The sequence below is a fragment of the Notechis scutatus genome, chromosome 6, assembly GCF_049901735.1.
Source record: "Notechis scutatus isolate UNSWTSFEM ecotype Mainland chromosome 6, rNotScu1.2, whole genome shotgun sequence".
Lineage (NCBI taxonomy): Eukaryota > Metazoa > Chordata > Lepidosauria > Squamata > Elapidae > Notechis > Notechis scutatus.
Genome location: NC_142014.1, coordinates 77,940,381 through 77,961,906, shown reverse-complemented (window position 1 = coordinate 77,961,906; position 21,526 = coordinate 77,940,381).

Below are 21,526 nucleotides of genomic sequence, written 5' to 3'. Positions count from 1 at the left end.
GACCTATGACCGTTTTTCACACTTACAACGATTGTACGATCCCCAGGGTCACGTGATATTCAGACGTGTGGCAACTGATTCACGTTTATGACCGTTTGCAGTGTCTCAAGGTCACATGATCCCCTTTTGCAACCTTCTGACAAGCAAAGTCAACGGAGAAGCCGGATTCACTTAACAACCGGGTTATTTAACTTAACCACTGCCATGATTCACTTAATGACTGTGGCAAGGAAGGTCGTAAAATGGGGCAAAATTCAACTGTCTCGCTTAGCAACGGAAATTCTGGGCTCAGTTGTGGTGGTAAGTCCAGGAGAACACGCAACCAGCCAAACACAGACGACCCCAACAATCAGGATGAAGAAACCATTCTGAGCAGTAGCCTCAAATTAAAACAGAACGGCTAAGTCTGACCACAGACTAACACAATACAGAGCCTGAGGATGGCAGATGAGATCGCAAACACTTTAAAAGCACAACAAATGACGCGAACCTGACAAAGCTGAAACCATCTCTCTCTATTTTTCTTTTTTTTTTTTTTTTTTTTTTTTTTTTTTTTTTTTTTCTCTCTCTCTATCTCTCATTTATCTCTCTTTATCATCCATCACTATCTATTTCATCTATCAATGGGTGTTTTTGGGGGGTTTGGGGGGGGGGGGGGGGGGGGGGGGGGGGGGGGGGGGGAAAATTTTTTGTTTTTTTTTTTTTTTTGGGTGTGTTGGGGGTAGTTTTTGGTGGGGACAACAGAAACAACGGCTCTTGCAGTATGTATATGTATGTATATATATATGGTAATTAGGGCAAAGAAGCAATGTAGAGTTGGCCACACCCACCCAGTCATATGACCACCTAGCCACGCTCAGCCAGCCACGCCCACCCAGCCAGTCATTAGGGCAGACAGCCCCTTGCTAAAAAATTTGAAGCCCACCCCTGCTTATTGGTTAACCTGACATGGATTGAAAATATTTGGGCAACCACTTGCTTGCAGCAAAATAATAATAATAATAATAACTTCAGATTCTAACCACTAAAAAGGAGGAAGAATTTCTCTCTATTGGGTAAATTATCAACTTTATGAAATTTATGAATGCCTACATGGGTGCAGAAAGCACAGAGGGAGCAATGAACTGAAAGCTGTAGCAAACTACCTTATGCCTCATTACCAGAATTAATTTTACAAATTGTCTTCTTTGAAGAGAATTCTGAACACAAAGCACAATGAAAAAAAGGAAAACAGAAAGGAAGGGGCAGGATTTTCCTTTTTGTTAAGCAGCGGTGGTAAACATTTCATTTGAAATGTTATGTTCCAGGCACAAAGGTTTTCAAATCCACGGTGGACAGAGAAGATCGTGGATTGTTATCACTTTATAAGGCCTTGGTAAGACCACACTTGGAATACTGCATCCAGTTTGGGTCGCCCCGATAATAAAAATGAAGTTGAGACTCTAGAAAGAGTGCAGAGAAGAGCAACAAGGATGATTAAGGAACTGGAGGCTAAAACATGAAGAACGGTTGCAGGAATTGGATATGTCTAATCTGAGGAAGAGAAGGACCAGGAGTGACCTGATAGCATTTTCCAATATTTTAGGGGCTGCCCCAAAGGAGAGGGGTTCAACCAGTGGTGGGCTTCTACCGGTTTCACAACAGGTTTGTTGTAGCACATTACAAAATCACAATTTTACAGCTTTAAAACTTACTTTCCACTGCAATGCTGTGAGTAAAACAGCTGAGACGCGGTAATCTGCTGTGCCGCGCCTCAGCTGAGCTTCAAAACTGCAGAAATAAAGGACAGACTAAAGCAGGGGGCAGGTGGATAGGCCAGAGCAACCCATGTGAGCTCTGAGAGTCCATGCCCACCCCTGGGTTCAACCTATTCTCCAAAGCACCCGAAGGCAGGACAAGAAGCAACGGATGGAACCTAATCAAGGAGAGAAGCAACCTGGAACTAAGGAGAAATTTAACAGTGAGGAATGTTAGGGATAACATTGTTTACCCTAACTGGTTTGGGTAAAAAATAATAAATAAGTTATCATGGTTTGTTGGTTAAAGTGTGTGTAACTTTAACTACAAGAATGTAATTAAGAGTGTGGTTGTAAAAGCACCATAAAAGAAGCAAGTCAATTGCAGCTCTCTCTCTCTGGCTTAATGATCCCTAATTACTGGATGGATTGATGACTGCGTTTTTCCTTACTGGAACGGAGGAGAGAAAGGAGTGTTGATTTCTCAACAGAGAGAAGAGATAATACGGACTGATTTATTGTAAGTGAACTGACATTGGCTATTCAACATGGACTTTGCAAATTGAGTATCCCCGACTGGACTGACTGAAATGATACATGACTAATGGACCGTTTATTTTGACTATGCTATAATTCCTAATGGAATAAACTATATTTTTGATAGCACAAGCATATCTGTTTTTTACTGCGTGTTAACTAAAATACAAACTTATCTCACACATTTACCTGTCTGCCTATCTGACTACGCTACACATTCTGTTTAGTTTGTTTTCCTTAACACTCGTTGGGGAATTCAGGCTTAACAAGGACAGTCAATCAATGGCTAAGATGGGACTAGAACTCACAATTGCCTGGTGATTGGCCGAAAGTGAGCCAACCAGCTTCCATGCCTAAGGCTTTAGACTAGAACTCACTTAATTCCTGATGATTGGTCTAAATCACACAGCTGGCTTTCATGCCTAAGGTTGGACTAGAACTCACTGTCTCCAGCTGATTGGCTCAAGCTCACCCAGTCAGCTTGCATGGCTAGGCCAGAACTAGAACTCACTGTCTCCTGGAGATTGGCTCAAAGTCACCCAGCCATCTTTCACCCCAAAGGCAGGCCTGGAACTCGCTGTCTCCTAGGTGCTTGGCTCAAAGTCCCCCTGTTGAATTTCATGCTGAAGATGGGACTCGAACTCACGGTCTCCTGGTTTCCAGCCTGGTTTCTAACCCACGACAGCAGTGATGGTTTTGGCACCAAGTGCCCAATGCGCACAGATGCGCGCAAACCCCCAAAATGCAACACATGCATATCTCCCATGCATGCACCCCACTCCCGCACATACACCCCTGCACAAGGGCCCCCACATGCATGTGCATCTCCCTGCACACACACCCTGTCCCTCATGCATGCACATGCATCTCCTGTATGTGCCCGGCCCCTCACGCATGCACGGCAGAGACCTGAAGACCAGCTGGCCAGCGAGGTGTGTGTGTGTGTGTGTGTGCGCGCGCAGATGTGTGGCAGAGCCGAGCTGGGGCGACAGCTCACATGCCTGCAGAGTGGTCTCTGCGTGCCACCTCTGGCACCCGTGCCACAGGCCTGCCATCACGGCACTGTGCCAAACTGCCTCTCCTTTCCAGTTACTCCAGCCTAAAATAAATTGTGCAATGATGACATAACTGGAATTCCAACAAGTTGCCACTTTGCCAATGCAAAACACTCATTACTAATTTAGAAGGAGTTCAGAATGCCAGCTTCTTAATTCCTGCCTTCGCTTCCAAGGAACGCATGTATATGTTTCTTGTAACTCTCCCTCCCCCACATTTGCCACCCCACCCCATCCCCAAAATGCACACTGTAGGAGAAACCCTCTTGCCTTTCCTGATTATTCTAGGGAGAAAAAAATTACAGGAGTGACATAAATTACTAATTACCTTATTATACAGTTATTATGGAGGGGAGGGGGAAGGTTCTAAGGGAAACGGGCTGGAAGTCGTTTCAGCAAATTCTATTTTTAAAAGGAATAATTGTTGGGTTGCAAATGTACTAAATTAAGTTAGCTCCTGCCAGATATTTCTCCCTTCTCATTTGTTGTGTAGGTGGCAACAGAGGAAGTATTTATTTATATGCCAGGCCAACCTTGCTAGATTCCCTTTTTTTGTTATCATTTGCGAATCTAAAAATCTACCCTGGAAATAGACAAACAAAAAGGGGATTTGAATAGACGCTCCTCAACGTACGATCACAATTGAACCCCAAATATAGGTTGCTAATTGATTATCTGTTATCTGTTAGGTTCCCAACTCTAAGTTACACAGCATGCCAGCAACTGGGCCATGCAAACAAGTGAAGCCCTATCCGTGGGATGTAGACAGCATGCAAAACCACGCTCCCTCTGGTCCACAGAAAAACCTTTCTCAGTGGAACCGGTCCCTGGTACCCAAAAGTTGGAGGCCGCTATCCAAGAGGATGGATTTTGCTTTCTTTGAATTGCACCATCAAGGCATTTTTATTCTAGTCAGATGTTCAAGGCTATTCTCCGAGAAGAGAGATCCACCCAGTGATAGGATTCAACAATTTTTACTACCGGTTCTGTGGGTGTGGCTTGGTAGGCGTGGCATGGCTTGGTGGGCATGGCAGGGGAAGGATACTGCAAAATCCCCCTTCCCTCCCCACCCCACTAACCTGCTTTCCAGCTCTGTTCTCCTATACAGGGCAACCAAAGGAGACCCAGCCGATCAGCTGGGACTCAATGGGAGGCAGAGAAGAGATGGGGGCGGGGCCAGTCAGAAGTGTGATTTGCCTGTTCTTCAAACTACTCAAAATTTCCGCTACCGGTTCTCCAGAACTAATCAGAACCTGCTGAATACCCACCTCTGGATCTACCACAATGGTGACTTACCCCAAGAAACAGAATGGAAAATTACTCCAAATTCAAAATGGACAGTGATTAACATTTATAGGTATGGGTGTAGGTATATACATATGTATGTATGTAGCATGTCTATCTGTGTGTTATGTGTGCGTACACTTTTGACACCAGGCAACAGAATTTCATCTTTAATGTGTGCCAGTGTGTCAGCAGTAAAAAAAAAATCACAATAAAAGTTATCTTAGATATCTGATTGAACCTGAGATTCATTTCTTCTGGCTCAGAGTTGGCATGAGACTCTTTTCTTTTCTTTTTCTTTTCTTTTTTAAAGGAAATTAAACAGTCAAAGCAGCATTTTGGGGATGAGGATGATAGAAAAATGTTTTTTTGACATGCTCCTGGATTGCCGAAGTTTAGATTGTGAAGCAATTGATCAGGATTTGCAAGCAGGGATTTACAAGACACTGTTATCGACTTCACAGGGCCTGGAAGAACAAGAGGATGTGAACTGAAAACTAGAAGCAGATTGTTAAAAGAAAGGGAAATGCTACAAATGCTTTGAGAATTGTAAGCTGCCCCGGTGTGGAGTTCATTAAATTATCCCTCCTTTATTGTAAATAAATCCCCTTTTTTAAATTAATCAACCATGTCTGATGATAATCATTCCAATATTTGTGGGGCTGCCGTAATGACGACGGGGTGGAATTATTTTCCAAAGCACCAAAGGCAAGATGAGAAACAACGGATGGGAACTCAGCGAGGACAGAAGCAACTTAGAACTAAGGAGGAATTTCCTAACGGGGAGAGCAATCAATGAACAGAATAGCTTGCCTTCTTCAGAAGTTGTGGATACTCAGTCACTGGAGGCTTTCAAAACAAGACTGGACAACCATTTGCCTGAAATGGTCTAGGGCTGTGATGGCGAACCTGTGGTACACATGCCAGAGGTGGCAAGCAGAGCCCTCTCTGTGGGCACACACACTGTTGCCAGCTGCTCTTCTGGTTTTTGGTGCTCTGGCCAGCTGGTCTTTGTGGGCGCCGGAGTGCCAAAAAGTGGCAAAAAAAAAAAAACAGGCCGTTTTCCAGGCCTTTTTTCAGACTGTTTTGGCCTGAAAAACAGCCAAAAACCAGGTCGTTTTGGGGCCGTTTTTCAGGTCTTTTTTCAGACTGTTCTGGCCTGAAAAACAGCCAAAAACCAGGCCATGTTTTGGGCTGTTTTCAAGTCATTTTTCGGGCCTTTTTCAGGCCATTTTGGGCCATTTTTCAGGCATTTTCGGGCCTTTTTCAGGCTGTTTTGGCCCCACAAACAGCCAAAACCCAAGCTATTTTTAGGCCATTTTCAGGCCATTTTGGGGCCTTTTTTCAGACTGTTTTGGCCCAAAATGCAGCCAAAAAACAGGCCATTTTTTGGGCCACTTTCAGGCCATTTTGGGCCATTTTCAGGCCTCTTTCAGGCCTTTTTTCAGACTGTTTTGGCCCAAAATGCAGCCAAAAACCAGGCCATTTTTGGGGCCACTTTCAGGCCATTTTGGGCCATTTTCAGGCCTCTTTCAGGCCTTTTTTCAGACTGTTTTGGCCTAAAAAACAGCCAAAAACCAGGACATGTTTTGGGCTGTTTTCAAGTCATTTTTCAGGCCGTTTTCAGGCCTTTTTCAGGCTGTTTTCAGGGCATTTTTCAGGCATTTTTTCAGGCTGTTTTGGTCCCACAAACAGCCAAAACCCAAGCTATTTTTAGGCCATTTTCAGGCCTTTTTTCGGGCCTTTTTTTGAGACTGTTTTGGCCCGAAAAGCAGCCAAAAACCAGGCCGTTTGGGGGGCCATTTTTCAGGCCTGTTTGGGCCTTTTCCAGACTGTCCCTTTTTCAATGCTGTTGTAACTTCAAACAGTAACTAAATGAACCATTGTAAGTCAAGGACCAGCTGTAACAGTTTGGCTTTCCTTTCCTGGTTTGTGCTGAAATGGAATTTTTAAAAATGGTACAATGAATTTTGACTTGAACATAAAACCGGCAAAGAATGAATATTTATTTAAAGAGAGCCCTCCCCGGCGTTTTCTCTCCTGTAAGCATTTTATTATGCTGATTCCCTTTTTCCCCCCCAATATTTTTTGACTGCTGTAGTCAATGGGCCAGTAAATGAATACATGTAGAAACAGAAAATATGGGGGAAAACGCTGCTCGGTTTGCAGTTTAAGGGATCTGTTTTACTAACCAGGAGCAGAAGTATGAATCCACATCCAGAAAAATAAAATCAGCAAGCTGAAGCTAACACGATGAGGATTTAAACATCAGTTTAGGCAGAGCTGGCAATGGCCATTGTGGAGTGGGCTTTAAAACACAGAGCATAGAATAATACAGTTGGAAAGGGATTTTAGAGGTCTTCTAATCCAACCCTCTAATCCAACCCTCAAGAAGGAGACCCCGTACCATTCTGGACAAATGGCTGGCCAATCCCTTCTTGAAAATCTCCAGTGATGTAACACCCACGATGGAATAATGGAATAACAGAATAACAGAATAACTATAATGGAATAACGGAATAACGGAATAGCAGAATAGCAGAATAGCGGAATAATGGAATAATGGAGTAATGGAATAAAGGAATAGCAGAATAACAAAATAACAGAATAATGGAGTAATGGAGTAATGGAATAACAGAATAACGGAATAACGGAATAACAGAATAACGGAATAATGGAATAATGGAGTAATGGAGTAATGGAGTAATGGAATAAAGGAATAGCAGAATAACAAAATAATGGAATAATGGAGTAATGGAATAACAGAATAACTATAATGGAATAACGGAATAACGGAATAGCAGAATAGCAGAATAGCGGAATAATGGAATAATGGAGTAATGGAATAAAGGAATAGCAGAATAACAAAATAATAGAATAATGGAATAATGGAGTAATGGAATAACAGAATAACGGAATAGCGGAATAACGGAATAACAGAATAATAGAATAGTGGAATAACAGAATAATGGAGTAATGGAATAAAGGAATAGCAGAATAACAAAATAATGGAATAATGGAGTAACGGAATAGCGGAATAACAGAATAACAGAATAACAGAATAGCGGAATAACAGAATAACAGAATAATGGAGTAATGGAATAACAGAATAACAGAATAATGGAATAAAGAATAACAGAATAATGGAATAATGGAATAACGGAGTAACAGAATAACGGAATAACGGAATAATGGAATAACAACATAACAGAATATTGGGAAAGCAGAATAACAGAATAATGGAATAATGGAATAACTATAATGGAATAGCGGAATAATAGAGTTGGGAGGGAGCTTGGAGGTCTTCTAGTCCAACCCCCTGCTCAAGAGGGAAACCCTATATCATTCTGGACAGTCCAATCTCTTCTTGAAAATCTCCAGTGATGGAGCACCATCAATGGAATAGCGGAATAACAGAACAATGGAATAATGGAACAAATGGACTCATGGAATAATGGAATAACAGAATACTGGAATAACAGAATAGCGGGATAGCAGAATAACAGTATAACGAAATAATAGAGTTGGAAGGGACCTTGGAGGTCTGCTAGTCTAACCCCCCACTCAAGCAGGAAATCCTATAACATTTCAGGCAAATGGTTGTCCAGTCGCTTCTTAAAAGCCTCCAGTGTTGAAGCACCCACAATTTCTGGAGGCAAGCCTTTCCACTGATTGACTGTTCCAACTTTCAGGAAATTTCTCCTTAGTTCTATGTTGCTTCTCTCCTTGATTAGTTTCCATCTGTTACTTCTTCCCATGCTTTCAGGGGCTTTGGAGAATAGCTTGACCACCCCCCTCTTCTTTGTGGCAGCCTCTCAAATACTGTAAGTCTGCTATCATGACATCCCTGGTCCTTCTTTTCATTAGCCTAGGCATCAGTAGCTCCCTCAATCATTCATTGTATGATTTAACTTCCCCAATCATCTTTGTCGAAAGCTAGAATGAGAAAGTAACCTTGAATCATTATGCTTTGATTTTGTTGAGTAGAAAACAAGAGAGACAGAAACTTGAGACCGGCCTTCAAGATTCTCTTTGTTCTACTTTACGCCCATAAAGCAGAATTCTGAATATTCCTGCCTTGATCTGGCCTACTTCGAAGGGCTGACATCATCTTCCCATGCCGAAGTTCTCAAGTTCAAAGGAACATCTTTAGGACTCAGTCAAGGAAGTCAAAATGGCCCCCACAAACTTCAGGATGGGCCCCGCCATCTTGACTGAAGACTTGCTTGGCAGCAGCGGGATCTTACCTCTTCTACTACTGGTTCAGTGATCATGCGTGGGTGCATGTGGACCTAACGCACACACACTTTATGCGCGTGTGCAGCTTTCCCCACACCAGCTGAAGCCTGCAGCGCCAATCAGCTGATTCAGCTGATCGTAGGAGGTTTTGTTTTTTCACTACCAGTTCAGCTGAACCGGTCCAACCCGATACGATACCACCACTGGCTTGGCCCAACATCTCCTGAGGGAACAGCAAAGGAATTGCAATGTTAAGGCTCTGCTGCATAATATTCCATAATATTCTAATAATATTCCATAATATTCCAATATTTGAGGGGCTGCCACAGAGAGGAGGAAGGGGTCAAGCTATTTTCCAAAGCACCTGAAAGCCAAACAAAGAATAATGGATGGAAACTGACCAAGCAGAGATTCAACCTGGAAATAAAGGAGAAACTTTCTGACAGTGAGAACAATCAACCCATGGAACAGAAGTTGCCTTCAGAAGTTGTGGGAACTTCATTGCTGGAAGCTTTCAAGCAGAGACTGGACTGCCATTTGTCAGAAATGGTATAGGGTGTGCTTCTTGGGCAGGGAGTTGGACTAAATCAGGGGTCGCCAACCTTTTGGAGCTCAAGGACCACCAAATTCATAATTTTAAATCCCATGGACCACAGACCCTGGGAAAATCCCCCAAAAAAAGTCTGCAGGGAAATTTCCATCCCGTTTTCTTACCGATCCATCATTCTTTATCTGGGATCACAGGATACCATCTCCAGCTCCGTTCTCAAGGGGAGAGAGAGAGAGAGAGAGAGAGAGACTAACTGACTGACTGACTGACTGACTGACTTTTGGCTGCATGCAAGGAAAGCAGTAGAAGCAGCAGAAGTCTTTCTTTTTCTCCCCAAACTCTGCCAGAAATGAGTCTTTGTGAGACTTCTTGCGCCGGCACAGCCTCTTGGAGCAGGAGGCCTTGCAGGGCCCCAAAGGCTCATTTCTGGTGGAGTTTGGGGGAGAGAAAGAAAGACTTTTGCTGCTTTCCTTGCGTGCAGCCAAAAGCAAAAGAAGAAGAAAGAGGAAAGAAGCAGCCCGGTGGCCAGACCAGGCGTGTGGGGCAAGTTTCCCCCCCTCCACCCTTCCCCCCCCTCCCCTCACTACCTCGTGTTCGCAACGCAAGTGATGCAAGCCTTGTGTTCCCATGGGGCATGTGGGTGGCACAGCCTTGTGTTCCCGCGCAGCCTGGAATTATTGCTTTGGGGGTGACATTTCTCTGTGGGCCGCCAAAATTTTTACGCGGACCACTAGTGGTCCCTGGCCTACTGGTTGGCGACCACTAGATGACTTACAAGGTCCCTTCCAACTCTGTTAATAAGCCAGCACTGCAGGAAAGTTTTATAGAACCCTGAAAGGTCTAATAGAAACATTCCCAAAAGGGCCATTGGGAATCGCTGATTAGGTTTGTTCAGATCAGTGAGCAAGTTGACAATTCAAAGAAGACAAAAGGTGATCCTGTATCACAATCTGCTGAAGCATTGAATCCAGTGGAAGGAACTGTTTGGCACCTCACAGGCCATCTGGAATTCCATTCGAAGGAGGGATTTGGTCACCTTAAAACTTAAGATCTAAAAGGGGAGCCGGGCAAGCGTTTAGCATCTGCAGAGATCAAAGCGATTGTCTGGAGCTAGTTACTTAGCAACACACAATGCCAACTGCTGTTTCCCACCTGGGGCAAAGAAGCTTATAGTCAACTCATCAGCTACTCCAATCTCAGTTTGTTGCATCTGACCCACTTTGTGTCTCTAAGGAAAGTGGTCGCCCCTTAGAGCAGGGTTTTTCAAACCTCAGCAACTTTTGAGTTGTGCGGACGTCAACCCCCAGAATTCTCTGGCTGGAATAGGCAGAGGTGAAGTTTTGATGGCGTTAAAGGTTTTGTCGTGGGAGGGAGGAAGGAAGGAAGGAAGAAAATGGGGAGGGAGGAAGGAAGGAAGGAAGGAAAGAAAGAAAGAAAGAAGGAAGGAAGGAAGGAGAGAAATGGAAAAGGAGGGAAGGAGGGAGGAAGGAAGGAAATAGGGAGGGAGGAGGGAAATAGGGGAGGGAGGAAAGAAGGAAGAAGGAGAGAAGGAAAGAAATGGGGAGGGAGGGTGGAAGGAAAAAGAGAAAGGGGAAGGGAGAGAGGGAGGAAATAGGGTAGGGAGGAAAGAAGGATGGAAGGAAGAAAATGGAATGGAAGGATGGAAGGAAGAAGAGAAATTGGGAGGGAGGGACGAAGGAAGGAAAGAAGAAGGAAGGAAATAGGGGAGGGAGGGAGGAAAGAAAGAAGGAAGGAAATGTGGAGGAAGGGTGCAAGGAAGGAGAGAAATGAGAAGGGAGGGGGAAGGAAATAAATGGGGATAGAGGGAGGAAAGGAAGGAGGGAGGGAAAGAAGAAGAGAAAGGAGGAGGAGGAGGGGGAGGAGGAAGGAAGGAAGGAAGGAAGGAAGGAAGGAAGGAAGGAGAGAAATGGGAAAGGAAGGAGGGAGGAGGGAAATAGAGGGGAGGGAGGAAAGAAGGAAGGAAAGAAGGACAGAAGGAAAGAAATGGGGAGGGGGTGGAAGGAAAAAGAGAAATGGAAAGGGAGGAAGGAAGAAAGGAAGGAAAGGGAGAGAGGGAGGAAATAGGGTAGGGAGGGTGGAAGGAAGGAAGGAAATGGAGAGGAAGGGTGGAAGGAAGAAGAGAAATGGGAAGGGAGGGAGGGACGAAGGAAGGAAAGAAGAAGGAAGGAAGGAAAGAAAGAAGGAAGGAAATGTGGAGGGAGGGTGGAAGGAAGGAGAGAAATGAGAAGGGAGGGAGGAAGGAAGGAAAGAAATAAATAGGGATAGAGGGAGGGAGGGAAAGAAGGAAGGAGAAAATGGGGAGGGGGAGGAACAGAGGTGGTATTCAGCAGGTTCTGACCAGTTCTGGAGAACAAGTAGTGGAAATTTTGAGTAGTTCGGAGAACCGGCCAATCCCACCTCTGACTGGAGAATTTACAGTATCCTTCCACTGCCACACCCACCAAGTCATGCCCAGAGAACCGGTAGTAAAAATAATTTGAATCCCACCATTGGGGAGGAAGGGAGGAAGGAAAGAAGGAAGGATGGAAGAAAGGAAGGAAGGAAGGAAGGAAGGAAGGAAGGAGAGAAATAGGGAGGGAGGGAGGAAATAGAGAAGGGAGGGAGGGAGGGAGGAAGGAAGGAAGAAGGGAGACATGTAGCAAGAACCAGATGATCCCAAGTTCTCCCCGCAAGAGACCTAGCTGAGACCAAGGAAGGATTGTTAGCCTTTTTCTTAACTCTCAGGGAATAGAGGGAGAGGCTTTCAACATAGACCAGAGTAAACACATGTCAAGCCCACGTTACGGAGTGCAGACATATGTTCCTAGAGAACATTCAACCCACATAATGTGCAGCAGAGGGGAAATTTCAATCTCAGGCCACAGCTTTATGCCTCCCTGATGGTTTGCAGGAGAAAGGGGGAAGGGGGAGGTGGGAGACCCCCAGATGTGGCATCACCAGCTGTAAATGGTCAAGGAAACGTTGCTGAAATGAAAAATGGACAGAGGTTATGTTAGAAAGAGGATGGAGAACACACAAGGATGCTGTTGTATTGTGGTTTTCACCAAAATTTTGAGACTCCTCCAAGAAGCCCCTGCTATGGGGTAGTCCTTGACTTACAGCCATTCGTTTACTGACCATTCAAAGTTTGCAACAGCACTGAAAAACAAAAGACTTATGACCCTGTTTCCCACTTACAACCGTTGCAGCTTTCTCTTGATCGCCTGATCATAACTTGGCCGCTTGGCAACTGGCTCGTATTTATGATGGTTGTAGGATCCCATCCCATCATCCAGGGTGGTGGGCTAGAGGTGGGAGCTCTCAGCTCACAATTAGGAGGCTGTGAGTTTGATCCTAGGCAGGGGCTATTATTTGGAATGGGCTCTCCTGTTCGAGCAGGGGGTTGGACTAGATGACCTCCAAGGTCCCTTCCAACTCCATTATTCTATGAGAAAATGCAACCCGCGGGGTCACAAGCAGAGTCAGAGACGGGCAGGCTGGGTTCACTCAACAAGCGTGTTCCTAACTTAGCAACTGCAGTGATTTCCTTAACAGCCATGGCAAGAAGGGTCGTAAAATGGGGCAAAAGGCACTTGAAAAATATCTCGCTTAGCCACAGAAAGGTTGGGTGGTCGTAAGTCGAGGATTCCCTGCACTCCTTCCGTTCTTGCTCAACGACCATATTTGAGATACCTGTATTGAGGACGTTGAACGCAATGTTCAAGAGCCGTTCAGTGGTGGTATTCAGCCGGTTCGCACTGGATCGGACGAACCGGTAGCAAGAATTTGGCGTGGGTCACCGAGCTGGTAGTAAGTTCTGGCTGGCCATGTCCCCCACCCGGTCGCCCTCTCACCCGATGCTCGCTCACCCCGCCCACCTGACGTTCGCCTAACGTACTTCTTTCTTTTTTTTCCCCCTCCCGACAATCAGCTAGGATTCCCCTTGTTGAGGCCCAGGAAGGCAGAAAGTACCTCAGCCCCGCCCTCCATTTTTTGCCTTTCTGAGCTTCAGAGGAGTCTTAGCAGAGCAAAAACGCCCCCCCGAGGCTGTTCTGAGGCCAGGAAGCTATCAAAACAGGGCATCGTAGAAATGGTGGTAGACTTTAGAAGAAACCCTCCCATACTACCTCCTCTTACAATACTAGACAACACAGTATTGCAGGAAATACGACTTCAGCAATAGAGTGGTCAATGTCTGGAATACTCTACCCGACTCTGTAGTTTCTTCCCAAAACTCCCAAAACTTTAACCTTAGACTGTCTACTATTGACCTCACCCCTTTCCTAAGAGGTCTGTAGGGGGCGTGCATAAGCGCACCAACATGCCTACCGTCCCTGTCCTATTGTTTCTCTTATTCTTCTTTTGTTTTTCTTATATGTACCCATTTCATGTATTCACAACTATGTATACACTTATACTTATTATCTTGTAAACAATTGGCAAATCAAATAAATAAATAAAAAATAAATAAATAAGTATCAGTACCAGAGACCTTCAAATTTCTAGGTTCTACTATGTCACATGACCTAAAATGGACACCTAACATCAAAAACGTCATCAAAAAAGTACAACAAAGAACGTTCTTTCTGCGCCAACTCAGAAAGCTCAAACTTCCCAAGGAGAAGCTGATCCAGTTCTACAGAGGAATGATGGAGTCTGTCATCTGCACCTCTATAACTGTCTGGTTTGGTTCTGCAACCCAACAGGACAGACACAGACTTCAGGGAGTCATTAGGACTGCAGAAAAAACAATGGCTATCCACCTGCCTTCAATGGAGGACCTGTATACTGCACAAGTCAAAAAGAGGGCTGGGAAAGCATTTACAGACCCCTCACATCCCGGACATAAACTGTTTCAATTCCTTCCCTCAAAACGATGCTACAAAGCACTGCACACCAGAACAACTAGACACAAAAACAGTTTTTTTCCGAAAGCCATCACTCTGCTAAACAAATAATTCCCCCAACACTGTTCAACTATTTACAAAGTGTACACTACTATTACTGTTAATCTTCTCATCACTTCTTATCACCCATCCCCTCCCACTTGACTGTTTCCTAGTATGATTTGATTGTTGATTGTACCCTATGACTATCATTAAGTGTTGTACGTTATGATTCTTGATTCTTAACGAATGTATCTTTTCTTTATGTACACTGAAAGTATTTACACCAAGACAAATTCCCTGTGTGTCCAATCACACTTGGCCAATAAAGAATTCAATTCCATTCCATTCCATTCCATTCCATTCCATTCCATTCCATTCCATTCCATTCCATTCCATTCTATTCTATTCTATTCTATTCTATTCTATTCTATTCTATTCTATTCTATTCTATTCTCCATTCCATATTCTATTCTCCATTCCTATTCTATTCTATTCTATTCTCCATTCCATATTCTATTCTATTCTAATTCTAATTCTAATTCTATGGAGGGATGCTGCGTGCCCCTCCCATGCTGTTTTTTTCTTCTTCGTGAGCCTCAAAGGAGCCTTAGGGGAGCAAAACGAGTAGAGTAGAGTACAGTAGAATAGAATGGAATGGAATGGAATGGAATGGAATGGAATGGAATGGAATGGAATGGAATGGAATAGAATAGAATAGAATAGAATAGAATAGAATAGAATAGAATAGAATAGAACAGAACAGAACAGAACAGAATTCTTTCTTGGCCAAGTGCGATTGGACACACAAGGAATTTGTGTTGGTGCAAAAGCTCTCAGTGTACATAAAAAGAAAAGATTCCTCAAGAATCATCAGGTACAACCTGAAGAATGGCTTCACATCAGTTCTAGTTAGCCCTGTTGTGTGAATGCAGCTGATGTCTTCAATCCTTTCCCCCACCTCCTTCCTTCCTCTCTCTCTCTCTCTCTCTCCCCTCCTCCCTCCCTCCCTCCCTCCCTCCCTCCTTCTCTCTGTGTGTCTCTTTTTCCATTTCTTTCTCTCTCTCTGTCTTTCTCCTTCTCTTTCTTTCTTTTTCTGTCGCCCCACCTTTCTTTCTCTGCCTCTTTCTCTCTCTCCCTCCCTCTTTCTTTCTCTCTCTCTGACTCCCCCTTTCTTTCTCTGTCTCTCTTTCTCTTTGTTTCTCTCTCTGTCATCCTTCCTTCCTTCTCTTTCTTTTTCCTCATTCCTTCCCTTCTCTCTGTGTGTGCCTGTCTGTGTCTGTGTCTTTATCTGTCTGTCTGTCTGTCTGTCTGTCTTTCTAACACCCACACCCACCAACACTCCCCCCACCAAAAAGAAAACCCCACACAGAGCCCTTGGCCTTCGGCTGCCTCCCAGTCTCGCTTTCTCTTTCCTCCCCATCTCCCCATTAAGCACCCCCAAGAAAAGGGGCGGAGTGCTCCGGGCGCTGGAGATGCTCCGTTTCAGCCCATAACTCTTCTATTTTTTAAATTTCCTCCCCAGCCCTTTGCTCTCCCTCGCTCCCCCGCCGCCGCCCAAACGCCTCTTAAGTGAACAGCTTGGTTGCTTCTGCCTGTCAGGGAATTTAAATTGCAAATGAAAGAGCGGAACGCCGCATGCCAAGGGTCTGCCTGGCAGTCTCCGGAGAGCATGCCAATTGCTTAGCAACTAAAGGCAGAGAAAGTTCTTTTTTTCCCTTTCTTTTTTTTTTTGCAAGCGGGAACCTCTTCCTTTCATTCCACGTTTCCCACACACTCCCTCCGCCCCCCCGCCTTTTCCAACCTCCCTTACAAACTGAGGGGGGGGAGAGATAAAAAAAATGGGAGGTCAGGGAAACAGGTAAGGAGCTGAAACGTGTTGCTTTCCAGGAACAGGCGACACACACACACAGCAAACAGACACCCGCAAGCAAGCTTCCAGTTGCCGTGATTGTCGGGGCACGTGCGGAACTGAGAAATGACAGCTCGGTGTGGTGCCACCTTCGGTAGTTGCGTGGCTTGATTTAGTGCAGGGGTCTCCAACCTTGGCAACTTTAAGACTTGTGGACTTCAACTCCCAGAATTCCTCAGCCAGCAAAGGGGGTGGGGTTGGACTAGAAGACCTCCAAGGTTCCTTCCAAGCCCTCCGGTTCTATGAAGATGCATAGACTTCAATCGCCAGAATTTCCCAAAGCTTGAGTTTTATTAACGCCTGAATGGTGTTTATAATAATAAAGGTGGGAGGAAGGAAGGCAGGAAGGAAAGAAGGAAGGAAAGAAGGAAGGAAAGAAGGAAGGAAAGGGGAAGAAAGAAAAAAGATAAGAGGGAGGGAGGACATGAGCAAGACAGAGAGAAAGAGAAGGAAGGGAAAGAAAGAGGAAGAGAAGGAAAAGGAGAAAGAAAGAGGGAGAGAGAAAGAGAGAGAAAAAAGAGAGAGAAAGAAAGAAAGAAAAAAGAAAGAAAGGGAGGCAGGGAGGGAGGGAGGAAAAGAGAGAAAGAGAAAGGAAGGAAGGAAAAGAGAAAGAAAGGATTGTGTGAGATGTTAGAGGGAATTACCTGGGCATAAAACAAGGGATCAGCCTGCGTACAAACGTGATGGACTTCCATGGCCCACGTGGTATTCTTCTGCCAAGGAGGGGGTTATGCCAGATGACCTCTAAAGCCTCTTCCCTTTTATGACTGGGGCAGGCAGATGGCTGTGCAATAACCAGCAGAATGTGGCAATCCAGATGAGCTGTAACGTTGACAAGAAAGGGGATCTTTGTCTGTTATTTATTTCCATGCCCGGCTGCAGCCATTCCTCCCCTCTGTCCCTGGAGCTCTGGCTAAGCACAGGCAGCGTCGCTTCACTTCACTTAAGCCATGATTGCCTGTCACGGGGAATGACCTGACTGGCAGAATGCCGGGATCGCACCCCATTCTCTGTGCTCCTCCTACTGTTAACTCTGGCATTTGGAACAGGTGGATAGGCGAAGGCCAGGCAATCTCATTTTACAAAGAGTGGGTTCTTGAAAACAGCTGGATGTTTGAAACTCAGGCTCAGAAGGCTAACAGACACAAGAGAAAGACAAACAGACACAAGAGAAAGAAAGAAAGAAAAGAAAAGAAAAGAAAGAAAGAAAGAAAGAAAGAAAGAAAGAAAGAAAGAAAGAAAGAAAGAAAGAAAGAAAGAAAGAAAGAAAGAAAGAAAGAAAGAAAGAAAGAAAGAAAGAAAAGAAAGATATAGACAGACATATAGATATAGACAGAGAGATATAGATACACAGCAGATAGGGAAGGAGGGAAGGAGGGAGAGAGAGAGAGATGAAAGATTGTTGAGAGGAGGGGGAGAGGAGAGGAGAGAGATTATGTATACATGGATGATAGATAGATAGAGATAGAATAAAGAGAGAGATAGAGATATATACTGTACATATATAGATGATAGATAGATAGATAGATAGATAGATAGATAGATAGATAGATAGATAGATAGATAGAGATAGAGATATATGTTGTAGATATATAGAGATAGATAGATAGATAGAGTTAGAGATAGATAGAGATAGAGATATATGTTGTAGATATATAGGATATATAGGATAGATAGATAGATAGATAGATAGATAGATAGATAGATAGATAGATAGATAGATAGATAGATATAGATAGATAGAGTATATATATATATAAAGCCTGACTCACAGAGATAGATATGGCAGGATAGATAGATAGATAGATAGATAGATAGATAGATGTGTGTGTGTGTGTGTGTGTGTGTGTGTATGTATATATATATATATATATATATATATCAGCATGCCTGTAAAAAGCCTGACTCACAGATGAACACTATACAGAAGCCTGATGATGGCAGATGAGATTCTGCTGAAACGTTGCTACAACTTTAAAAGCACCACTACTATGACGTGGGAAAATACCCGAACAAAGCTGAATGCCATATATATATGTATAGATAGATAGATAGATAGATAGATAGATAGATAGATAGATAGATAGATAGATAGATAGATATATATGTTGTAGATATATAGGGATAGATAGAGAAATAGAGAGATAGAGATAGAGATATATGTTGTAGATATATAGGGAGAGAGAGAGAGAGAGAGATGTAGATAGATAGGGATAGATAGATAGATAGATAGATAGATAGATAGATAGATAGACAGACAGACAGACAGACAGACAGACAGACAGACAGACAGACAGACAGACAGACAGACAAAATTGTCCACAAAGGATTGTCAGGGTCCCGATTCAGTTCTGGCCACTGCATAAAAATTTTGTTTCCTCGACAGCAACACAAGCTGTCACTTGGGCTCTTTCGAACCCATCCCTCTGGCCTGATCCGGCTTTCCAACTGCAGTTGCAGTCCTTGTTCAGACACGTGTCTCAAGACAGATAAATAAATGTAGGCGGGTTTGAAGCAAAACCCTTTTTTTTTTCCTGGAGAACATTGGCTTTCTGGGTTTCCTTTTCTTTTAAATGAACAAACGTAAACCTAGAAAGCCAATGTTTTCCATACAAAGGTAGTCCTTGACTTACGACCACAATGGAGCCCAAAATTTCTCATGTTAAGTGAGAATATTTGTTGAGTGAGTTTTGCCCCATTTTACGATCTCACTTGCCAGAGTTGTTAAGTGGATCTCTGCCTTCGATAAGTTAGTAACGATGGTTGTTAAGTGAATCCGGCTTCCCCCGTGGACTTTGCAACGGTCATAAGTACAAATTGGTCGCCAAGTATCTGAATTTTGATCACATTTTCACGGGGAGGCTGGAAAAGTCGTAACTGTGAAAAAGGGTCACTTTTTACAGTGCCGCTGTAACTTCGAACAGTCATTAAATGAACTGTTGAGGATTACCTTTATCTTATCATGCAGCCTGGCTGCATCTGAACAATTTGCGGGCTAGAAAATTAAGCATCAGATGTAAAATCTTGCCAGGATAATTCCTCAGGGTCTCTGATTATCCCAGAATTTTAATCAGCTGCCTGACAGAGCCATCCCTTCCGAATTCCAGATCTTACGGCGTATTAAGAAAAACCGGCGTGTTTCTATTTATTCGCATGGCGTTTTATTATTTTTGCTTATTATCCTTTGGCCACCACCGGATTTCAAGGCTCACGGGTGTGTCTCCTGTGGCACGTTGCCATGGGAAAGGGAGGGGGTGTCCAGACAGCTGGAAAAAGCTGCACAGATGAAACTATAAAGATAGGAAACATGACAAAACCGGAGCGGCTGCCAAATTTTGAATTACCACGTTCCCCATGCAACAACATATGGCATTTTGCTCCTGATCTATTCCGGAGAGGACGGTTGCCAAAACCCAAGCCTCCGTTCAACTTCTCCATCTTGCCACTTTCATGCCCGAGGTGGAACTAGAATTCCCAGCCTCCTGGGGATTGGGCCAAAGTGGAGGGGGGGATTCTACCGGTTCAGACTGGTTCTATAGATCCGGTTGTTATGATTCTGCGCAGTTTGGAGAACCGGCAAATCGTGCCCCTGGCTGGCCCAGCCCTGCCTCTCTCCGCCCACCCTTCCCCTCCCTGCCCAGTCAGCCCTTATCGCGCATGCGCGACATCGCTGACTGCATTCTCACCCGCCCAGTCATTCCTTAAGGTATTTTGCCCCCTCCCGACGATCAGCTGTTCCTATGATCAGTTGTGTCGGGATCCCCTCTCTGTCTTACTGCTTCTCCCAGGAGGCTTTCCTGAGGCCCAGGAGGCAAAAAGGGCCATGGGAGGGGGGAAGGGCAGGAGGGGGGTGATGTGCCCCCCCGTGCTCCATTTTTTGCCTTCCTGGGCCCAGGGAAGCTTCCTGGGAGCAAAAACACCCCCTCAGAAGACTTCCCTGAAGCCCAGGAGGCCCAAAAATGGACAGAGGGAGGTGCTACATGCCCCCTCCCACGCTCCATTTTTTGCTTTCCTGGGCCCCAAAGTGGTGTAGGGTTTCCTGCCTAAGCAGGGGGTTGGACTAGAAGACCTCCAAGGTCCCTTCCAACTCTGTTATTCTATTCTAAATTCCCAGGTGGTGTTCAGAACACTTAAATCAGAGGCCTTCAAAACTTGACAGCTTGAAGACTTGTGGACTTTGATTCCCAGTATTCCTCCTCCAGTCATGCAGGCTCAGGAATGCTGGGAGTTGAAGTCCACATGTCTTAAACTTGCCAAGTTTTGAAGATCCTTGGCTTAAGTTCACGGTTTTCTCTGTGCCGTGTGCTGATGGTGTATATAAATGGTGACACAGGTAGTCCTCGACTTAGAACCATTTGTTAAATGACCATTTGAAGTTACAGTGGCACTGGAAGAAAGTGGCTGACCACCGGGCCTCGCATTTACGACCATCGTAGCATCTCCATACCCACGTGATTAGAATTTGGGTGGCATGTATGTAAGACAGTGGTCATTTGTTCACTATTTGTGATCTTCCCAGCCAGCTTCTGACAAGCAAAGTCAAGGGGATGGGAAGCAGAATTCATTTAATGACCGTGTGATTCACTTAACAACCACAGCAAAAAAAGGTAGTAGGATTTCTGCATGACTCTCTTAACCTCACTTAACAATGGAAATTTGCGGTCACATATCAAATGCTAAAAATGAACTGTAGATCACATTGTGACCGTCTGTAAGTGAGGCCAAATCCCAGTCTGCTTTCTGATTTCTTTCAGAGAAACGATGCTGCGCTTCAGTGGTTAGACGGACTACACACTGGTATCTGAATAGAGGTAGTCCTCGACTTACGACCACAATTCAGCCCCCAAATGAATGAATACATATCACATGATCATGCAGATGTTGTAAGCGTGAAAAACGGTCCAGTGCCATTGTAACTTCGAACGGTCACTCAATGAACTGTCATAAGTCGTGATAAAAATAAACCATTCAGGGGACACTGGAGACACGTGCACAATAAATAAGAGCTGTATTAAGAAGCTTGTGCAAAAGGGAATTCTGCTCATGGGCTGACGACATGGTTCCCAGGAAGGCTGGGGTTTATATACAGGTTCAAACATACAGTCTCTGCCCCTTTCCGGGTTCACAATCTATCCAGCTACATATTCAGCTACGCAACACCCCTAATACTGTAGCACACCATCTGTTTCATCGTCCTATTTACCTGTTTCCATTTCCAGTAATCTCCATCATTAACATGACACTGGACAGTGTGACCCACCAAATATGTGACCTTCATACAAAACAATAAATTATCTTAGGTTAACACAGAGGTTAAAAATGGTGTT